The sequence below is a fragment of the Engraulis encrasicolus genome, chromosome 16 (genome assembly GCF_034702125.1).
Source record: "Engraulis encrasicolus isolate BLACKSEA-1 chromosome 16, IST_EnEncr_1.0, whole genome shotgun sequence".
Lineage (NCBI taxonomy): Eukaryota > Metazoa > Chordata > Actinopteri > Clupeiformes > Engraulidae > Engraulis > Engraulis encrasicolus.
In genome coordinates, this window is record NC_085872.1 from 49,127,452 (window position 1) to 49,134,204 (window position 6,753).

A 6,753-nucleotide genomic window follows, 5' to 3' on the forward strand; every position below is an offset into this window, starting at 1 on the left:
AGCTCCAACCGGCCACCTCATTACTGAGGGCTACTGATACGGAATGAAGCTTCAGGAGGGAGGTTTAATAATGTTCCACGTCACACTCTGCCAGTTGGCCTACGTTACATTCACCCCCATAAACCTCACCAACCGGCCACCTCATCAGTTCGGGTATGGGAGGAGGCACGGCACGATATCGCTGAGCTAAAGGACCAGTCTAATAGCTCAGCACTGCCGATACTGCATGAGGCTTCGGGAGGGAAGTTTACTAATGTGCCATGCCACACTCTACGCTACTTGGCCTACGTTATACAGGGCAGGGTACAGTAGATGGCAAGCAGGGAGGCAGAGAGAGAGGAAAGGAGAGATGGGGTTGGGAAAGAGGGGGGAGGAGAGGAGAGATGGGGTAGGAGAGGAGAGATGGGGTAGGAGAGGAGAGATGGGGGAGGAGAGGAGAGGGGGGAGGAGAGGAGAGGGGGGAGGAGAGGAGAGGGGGGAGGGAGGGAGGGTGGGGAGGAGAAAGAGGGAGGGAAGGAGGGAAGGAGGGAGAGAGAGAGAGAGAAAGGGAGAGAGTGAGGAGGGAGGGGGGGTGAGAGGAGGGAGGGAAAGAGGGAAGGAGTCCAAAACGTGACCGGCCCGAGAGCTCAGGAGAGGAGGAGGAGGAGGAGGAGGAAGAGGAGGGATGCATGTCAGAGCGGGAAACGAAACTGAACCACTGCCACCCTCCTTAGGAGGTAAACGACTGTAAATCCTTCCAGAGGAATGAGAGAGAGAGAGAGAGAGAGAGAGAGAGAGAGAGAGAGAGAGAGAGAGAGAGAGAGAGAGAGAGAGAGAGAGAGAGAGAGAGAGAGAGAGAGAGAGAGAGAGATGAAGCGATCGTGTTCAAAACGAATAGGGAGACTCATTTACATTTTGATGAAGCCGTGATAACAGGCAAGAATCTCATCCATAAAATGGCAAGGCACTCATCATGTCAACTCCCAACTTTCAAATTGAAATGCTTCATGCAGTAGGCTACAAAGAGCGCTCCCATGTGCATGTACACACGCACGCACACACACACACACACACACACACACACACAGTCTGCTCTCTCTCACTCTCCCCTATTGATTTCTGATGGGGTCTGGGATGTACGCCTTTCTCAGAGGCAGATGGGCACGACAGCAGGAACAGCAGAGGGAAAGAAGATGAACAGATCAAGGAAGGGAGAGGAGAGAGGAGAAGAGAGGAGAGGAGAGCAGAAACCTTTTGTTCACCTTCATGGCTACCTGATAAGATCACCACCGTGACCTTTTCATAATATTTGAATTGCTGATGGCGATAGGATAGATAGTGCCTTGCCGTTTCACTCGTTGGAAAGCTTGATGAAGAGCTCAGAGACACTTAGCCGATATTGTAAGCAGATCAATGGGCTCACAACAGGCAGACACCAATGGTCCATGAGAAATCATTATCCTGAATACTTACACCGTTATAACAGATATGCTACTGGATAAGAACTCATAGAATCTCTGGAATAGATGAGAAAGAAAGTAGTATTTGCCATCACTAAAGTACAGAGACCAGGGTGAAAGTGTTGATTTGAGAGTGCAAACACTTTTCGCAAGATGACAAAAAGTTGACCAAAGCAATGACTAGCTTCAGAATGTGTTAGGTAGGTACCCGATTCAGGTTTTCCTCACACACCATTTGGTAGGATATTATGGGATTTCCCCCTTCACCTCACCTCATAACTGAAGTGTGGATAAACAGCGCCATTCCAACGCTGCGGTTCGGTAGTAGGATACATTTTAGTTCTGATACATTTTATGAACAATGTATCGTTTGCTGACCAGGCGGAGAGGGTCAACAAAGTATCAACACAACACAAAGCCAGTGTAGTGTGGAACAGACCAGTCAGTGCGATGTTGGCATTTGCGGGGCTAGCCGTATGTTAGCTTGTGCCAAACACGCGCTGGGTTTGGTTTTCTGGGGAAAAATACATGTCCGCCTTACCCAGACGCACCTCAACGGTTCATTTTTACCATTTGGTTTGAGTTAAAAACAGCTGTCACGGTCGTAATAAAAATGTAAAGCTGGTTATTTTTGTCAGCGCTATTCGAAACCAAGACCAGCCACAAACATGACATGTAGCAGCCACTCACCGTGAGGAAGTTAACTTGTTCCAAAGCGACTGCCTTTTACGGGACAAAAATGGATATATCCTCAGATTACAAGCCAGCCGCGTTATTCCTGACACCAAGTTGTTTACTCAAACGCATGAAGCTTTCCGTCTTGGCGACCAATGCCAGCGACGTTTTACAGCTAACTCACTCCGACGTCGCGTTTGTTTCTTTGTTGCTCTCTACAGCAAGGCAACCCTATCCGAGGCGTCTGTTCACTTTTCCGTGTCACAGCTGATTGGTGGAGTCGGGTGCATGGGAGAGGGCGGCCGCCGAGGTATGGAAAGAGGAGAGCGGGGCTTTGGGCTTAACTGATTAGGGCCTGCCACCGCTGACCCCGGCTACACGTTTCTGCAAATGAGATCATGGACCCGAGCCACCACAGGGCAGAAAACGACACTAAATAAATAACAAATTATCAGGTCTGACTGTAGGCAAGGTTTTCAGTGCCCCCAGCAGGCAAGGTTAGGTTAGGATCCTTTCAACTGAGTGAGTTACCTCGGCACAGTAGTGCTCCAGATGTGAACTCAATATGGGCCCTTCTCAAAACCTAGGACATTGTCCTTCCAAGTGTATCAGCCTAATTAGTCACACCCATGGCCGTAACTACCATTGAGGACACAGAGGTCATGTCCTCTGTATTTTTTCAGTAAAAATTTATCTATGATGAAAATCGATATATGATGAACAATGATAAATTCAGTCTGTGTACGCCACCCCCATTTATCCTCAAGACAGTGATTAATGAAAACAAACTTAATAGTTTGACGGAAGTGTTTGAAGCATTCTAAATGTACAGTATGCAGTACAGCACGCAGTATTTGACCTCGGTATTCGAAAATGTCTACTTACGGCCCTGGTCACACCCAGTGATTGGATATTCCGTAGAGTTCACCAAAGAGTATCCAATCACTGGGCGTGACTAATTAGGCTGATACACTTGGAAGGACACTGTCCTAGGTTTTGAGAAAGGCCCAATGTCTACTTATTACCGGTATCTACATAATCGGATGGAGGGGTTCTCATTCGAGGGGCCACTTCAATTTCCTCCAAGGGCCGTGACTGTCCTCCAAGGGCTGTATTTTGAACACAAAGCAGGATTTCCCCCTGCACCTTAGGCCTATATTGAGGGCAGCCACCTTAACAAGAGACCCCACCTTCACTAGGTCCCCTGAAATATAACTCAATTGTATTGCAAATGTTATTTCTAACATTTCTTTACAAAAAGTGACATATTTCAGGGGGAACTGCATTAAATAAAAATTATGTTGGGGATGGATAGGACGACCTCAAGGGCCGTAAATGGCCCTCAAGACATAGGGCTCAGTCGTGATGAAGCAGTGATGCTTTTGCTAGGCAGGACGCAGCATATGGGAGTAGCCTTATTCAAGATTGTGCATCTGCATGCGCATGCAGACAGCAATGCATTCTGGATCAAAAAGTTGCATAATAGTCACATTTCTTGTCCAACTTGCCAAATTTCAATCATGTTGCGCAGACGATGTTGTTAAACTATCACGGGATCAATGCAACTGCAGGCAGACCTTGTGTGATGGAGGTCTTCTAGCGTTCCACGCCAACTAGCAATCCACGCCAACTCTGCTAGTTAGCCTCCGTTACACTCTCCCCCTTGAACCTCACTCCCATCCGGGTCACGGCACCACTGTGACGGAGGTCTTCTTGCACCTGTTCGTCCCCCTCGGGGCTGCGAACGTGCGGCCTCGTCAACTACATCGGTTTGGAAATGGGAGGCACAGTACAATACCGCTGGACTAAAGAACCAGTCCCCCAGCCCAACAGCATCGACACTGTATGAGGCTATCGGGAGTGAAAGTGAAAAGTGAAAGTGAAAGCCCATTGGGAAACTCCAACTCCCATTGTCATTGTGACACAGCACTCCACAGCACACAAGTGAACACTGCACACTGCACACAATGAAATTGCATTTATGCCTCACCCGTGCAAGGGGGCAGCCCTCAGTGGCGCCCCATGGGGAGCAGTGCGGTGGGACGGTACCATGCTCAGGGTACCTCAGTCATGGAGGAGGATGGGGGAGAGCACTGGTTGATTACTCCCCCCACCAACCTGGCGGGGAGGTTTACTAACGCTCCACGCCAACTCTGCTAGTTAGCCTCCGTTACACTGGCAACCCCCGCAGTTGCTAATCCCCATTGATGATCGTCTGCATACTGCCTCCGAGGGGACGCGCCCCTGAACTGGAACTGGCTGGCCAACAGTTAACTCGTGTGTGTGTGTGTGTGTGTGTGTGTGTGTGTGTGTGTGTGTGTGTGTGTGTGTGTGTGTGTGTGTAGGCGCGTTGTCTCACACCCCTATACAAGTTTGCACTGCACCCCACTTCAGCTCCTCCCCCTTACCTGTCCTCCCACACCTCACACATGGTATGCTAGTAGACTGCAGTCAAATTGATGTAAGCACTAGAGCATGACACTGGAGTGGATTTTCAAATCCCAAATCCCATTCCGTCCAGTCCTGAAAAGAATGTCTCCAAATCCTGCCCACTCCCTCTCAAAATCAACCCCACTCCCATTTCATTAAAAAACAAGGCTTTTTTTGTTTGTATTTTAAAGAAAAAATAAGCGGCATTCCCGCTCCCGTTCATGTTTATTCCCGCTCCTGTCCGCTCCCATTCATCTTTGTTCCAGCTCCTGCCCGCTCCCGTTCATCTTTAAAATGTTGACTCCCATCCTGCGGGAATCCCGCGAGACCCACAGGAATTCCTGAAGAATGTCATCCTCTAGTGAGCACATTGTCTCGTACACATTTGTGGTGAACTTCACATGCACAGTGTTTAATACTATCCACATCGTGATGAGAAGTTCTCGCTCACATGCTTTGACAACATCGATCATTGAGCCTAACCAGAATGCATCATAATTTTGCATTGGGCATGCGTTCTGCTCAGTTGGGGCAGCACTGCTTCATCACGAACGAGCCCAATAATAAAGCGATGGTGCAGGGAACATAGGACCCAGGGAACATAGGACCCGGGGAACATAGGATCCGGGGAACATAGGATCCGGGGAACATAGGATCCAGGGAACATAGGACCCGAGGAACATAGGACCCGGTGAACATAGGACCCGGTGAACATAGGACCTGGGGAACATAAGACCTGAGGAATATAGGATCCAGGGAACATAGGACCCGGGGAACATAGGACCTGAGGAACATAGGACCCGGGGAATATAGGATCCAGGGAACATAGGACCCGGGGAACATAGGGATGACCTCACCTAGAGGCTGAAGCTGAGGTCAAGGGAAATTATTCACTGAACTAAAAGAATACACAGTCAAGTCGGTAACACTTTAAAATAATGTCTGCTTATAAAGCATTAATAACAATTAGTAAATAATGAACAAATGATGACCTTAAAGGGGCAAAATGTAGGATTACGTACTTAGCACGGTGCCCGTGGCCTGCCTGTTTCAAATTCTACACCGTTGAAAAAAATGCTTTTTAACTAGGCTTTATGTGAGAATGTTTTTCATTACAGAATGCCAGCAGTTGATACAAATGTGAATATGTATCTGGCGGTATGTAAAGTAATTTTTTTTGTCGGAGAAGTGTTTCCCACGACACTCATTTGGGTGGCTCTGTCAAAAGTTACATTTTGGGTTCTCTGACGGCGGACTGTGAAAATAGTTGCGAGAGTCATTGTCCGCTTACTATTGACTCGAATAAGCATCAGCTGACACGGGACAGTGATTAAATAAACTGAAATCTTGCATATTGCCCCTTTAATATTTTATATTGATGAACAAACTGTTCATAAATGAATAATACCATTAAAATGTTTGGAAAATCTTGAACTTATTATTTGTACATATTTTATAAGGCATGAATAACTGTGAGGGAGTCAACTGTGAGGGGAAAGTTCGCCACACAGAGGATAGCATTTACTGATTCCGCCTCAAAGTCATTCACATCATTTGGCTAACTACCTCGTCTTTGTTGGATGACAGCTTTGGTGATTCTGGGACCATTATAGGCTTACATGCCCAGAATCATTTTGGCAAAGGTGCTCATCCTTTTTCGTCGCAGTAGAAGGGACCCAAGTATTTTAGTTCTATAGGACTTTGCCAAATTGAAACATTTTATCTGGTTTAGGCTGTCATTCAGCAAAGACGACGTAGTCAGCCAAATGATGTGAATGACTTGGAGGCTGAGTCAGTTTGGCAGAGGTGCTCTTTTTTTGTTCCAGTAAATGCTGTCCTCTGTGTCCAGGGATTTTTTATTTTTTTCAAAAGTTTATTTCCACTTAAATTGCTTAGTTAGACTAAACTATTGTTTCTCAATGGGGGCGCTACAGCACGAAGAACAGCTGAGAGGGGGGCAGTGCTTATCGGGCGAATAGACAGGCTGTGGCGGCAGCTGCCGAACCGCATCAGAGCTAATTTGCATTATATTCCCAGGAGTTCAACTACAAACTGTCGTTCTTGTCGCGCAAATTGCCTCTAGTCGCCCAAATTGCATTGTGACACAACTCAATACAAAGTCAATTACTTCCGTCGCTCGCATCGCTCACTCCGGTCGCGGCCGGTGTATCCGTGCGGTTAGTTTCCATTTGGGGGCATTATTCCATTT

General features: G+C 47.4%; 1 long non-coding RNA gene across 1 annotated transcript in view; it reads right to left on the reverse strand.

The window, feature by feature from the left end:
* The window catches only part of LOC134466643 (uncharacterized), a 72,440-nt gene extending 70,052 nt beyond the window's left edge, over positions 1-2,388 (reverse strand). Inside the window, exon 1 of the long non-coding RNA XR_010038362.1 lies at positions 2,130-2,388. This is a non-coding gene — a long non-coding RNA (uncharacterized LOC134466643). The remainder of the gene's footprint in view (positions 1-2,129) is intronic.
* Between the last annotated feature and the right edge of the window lie 4,365 nt (positions 2,389-6,753).